The sequence below is a fragment of the Mus caroli genome, unplaced genomic scaffold (assembly GCF_978045245.1).
Source record: "Mus caroli unplaced genomic scaffold, Mus_caroli_1 scaffold_13, whole genome shotgun sequence".
Taxonomy (NCBI): domain Eukaryota; kingdom Metazoa; phylum Chordata; class Mammalia; order Rodentia; family Muridae; genus Mus; species Mus caroli.
In genome coordinates, this window is record NW_028227268.1 from 51,628,474 (window position 1) to 51,631,065 (window position 2,592).

The 2,592-nt window shown below is 47.8% G+C and overlaps 1 non-coding gene across 1 annotated transcript; it reads left to right on the plus strand.

Annotated features, from left to right (window-relative positions):
* The first annotated feature begins 1,885 nt into the window (after positions 1–1,885).
* LOC115032687 (small nucleolar RNA SNORA17) lies at positions 1,886–2,019 on the plus strand. Its single transcript, XR_003838316.1, has one exon. It is a non-coding gene; the product is annotated as a small nucleolar RNA SNORA17 (small nucleolar RNA).
* Positions 2,020–2,592: the final 573 nt, after the last annotated feature.

A 2,592-nucleotide genomic window follows, 5' to 3' on the forward strand; every position in this document is an offset into this window, starting at 1 on the left:
CCTAAGTTCGGTGGAGTCCTGGATCCAAGATGGCACTCCCTGGTCCTGAGGCAGAGAGCTCCCGTGCAGGGCAGACCACTGTCCTCCGGCTGGGAGGGTGCTGGATGTCTGCGGCCCCAAAAGGGTGCTGCCTCAGCGGCTCTGTGGCTCCCGCCTGCCCCAGAAGCTGTCTGCCTCTGTGGTGCACACTCTCACCTGTGCAGACTAAGTTCCTAAGTTCGGCAGAGTCCCGGAGCCAAGATGGTGCATCCGTGCAGGGCGGACCACTGTCCTCCGGCTGGGAGGGTGCCGGATGTCTGTGGCCCCAAAAGGGTGCTGCCTCAGCGGCTCTGTGGTGCACACTCTCACCTGTCTCTGTAGGTTTCTTATATATTTAGATACGTCTTCTTCAGGTTAGAAAATTTTTCTTTTATGATTTCATTGCAAAATATTTTCATGGACCTCGACTGAGCTAGTATTCTTGTCTTCCCTGTTTTATTGTTTGTTGGTTGGTTGGTTTGTTAAGTTTGGTCTTTTCATGGTGTCCCATATTCCCTGGATGTTTTGTGTCAAGGATTTTTTAGATTTAACATTTTCTTGGACAAATTTATCCATTTCTACTATGGTATCTTCAATGCCTGAGAGTCTTTTATCTCCTGTATTCTGTTAATGAAGTTTAGCTTTATAGTTCCTGTTTGTATTCATAACTTTTTCAGTTCCTCAGTTTGTGACAAGCAGTAAGCACTCATTGGCCAGAAAACTATTCAGCCACCACAAGAAACCTGGTTACCATGCGGTGCTGAACTAACCAGACATGAGGAAGACTGACCTCTCATCCTACAGAGCACTCAGCTCCGAATGCACCAGACATTACCACAGACCGGAACCTGAAACTGCCTGAGGGAAGGTGGGGAACACTTCATGGAGCAGCACAGGGAGGCCTTTCTGAAGAGGACTCCAGTCATCAGGGAAATGAGGTAACAGACAAATAGGACCATATGAAATTAAAGGCTGTAATTTGGGGCTCATTGCTCAAGTCTATGACCATCATCTCTAGGAGCATGGCAGCAGACAGACAAGCATAGTGCTGGGACTGTAGCTGTGAGCTCACATCCTGACCCACAACCATGAGGTAGAGACAGAGATATTGGGGACTGTGCAGTCTTTTAAACTTTCAAAGCTTGCCCCCAATGATGCACACCTCCAACAAGGAGACTGCTCCTATTCCTTTCCAAACAGATGCACCAATTAGGGACAAACATTCAATGTATGAGCTTATGGAGGCCATTCTTACTCAAACCACCACAGGGTCTCAGAACAGCCAGGTGGCTATTCATAATGCAATAAAGAAATAAATGCTGCCAAGTGTATATAGGGAAAGATAATTTTTTCATTACTTTTTTCTAGGAGTTGTGTTGGTCTGAAAGATTAAAATATATTGCATAAGAAAATATTGATAAAATAAAATAAAGAACAGAAAAAACAAAAGAACAAACCTCTCAAGTCTCTTACAAGATGGGTCAGCCAGTTGCTCACAGGTGTATAGCAATTTTGTCTGAGATGAAATATTCAACTTGGAAGGAAACTTGTTTCAACATGGGATATATCTTCATTTGCTTCCAGTTGCTGAGATGAACACCAGGACTGCACACAGGCTGCTTGGGGAGGAACATGGTCACTTCACTGTACAGCTTGCTGTCTTTCCTGAGGAGACAGAGCAGGAACTGAGGGCCACACACTGCAGCAGAGGCCATGGAGCAGTGCTTCTCACTGGCTTTCTCTCCAGGGCTTGCTCAGACTGCTTTCTTACAGGACCCAGGAGCACCTGCTCAGGGAGAGTACCACACACACTGGGCACTGCCATTCTGTATCAATCATGTTGTCCCAGGAAAAGATTAACACAATACCTGCCCCTAGAGGTGTTGCATGTATGGCTGCTGTGTCATGTGTGCATCAGTAGGTGGCAGAGAGGAGAGAGCCTATGTTCAGGCACAGTGTTCTGGCCTATGGACTTCTCTGAATGATTAGTGGCCTGACACAATCAGAACAAAGCAAGGCCAAGGCAACCAACAGACCTGTGTACTCACAGAGGGGAAGCTGGCCCAGGTGGGGAGCTAGCCCAGGCAGGTGCAAGAGTGAGACCAAGACAGCCACCATGGGGCCTGGACATAGAGCTAGCCTGAGATGGACACCAGGCTGCACTATGCAGGTGAGCCACGGTAGCAGACCATGCCTGAGAGGATCCTTGTCCAGAGCCTTAAAGCATAGGTATCACACTCCTGAGACCACCCCAGAGACCATGCCAGATGCTCAAATCTCTCATGCCACTAAGAGGTGCAAGTAAGTAGTGGAGAAATGGAAGAGAAAGAAAAGTAGAAAGGTGTGGGTACAACGAGGAAAGGGGGAAATGAAGACTGGGGATGGTGAGGAACAGCTCAATATGAGTAGCCAGTGATGACACCTGGGACCATGGTGGGGTCCTGGCCTGTGTTGCTTCTGAGGCCACATCTGGATACATGGCCCTTCAGCAGCAGGGATGAATTTCCATCAAAGGCCAGGCAGAAATCCCTGGTCTGGGCTGCTATTCAGGGACATATTAATTTCTTTCTTTTT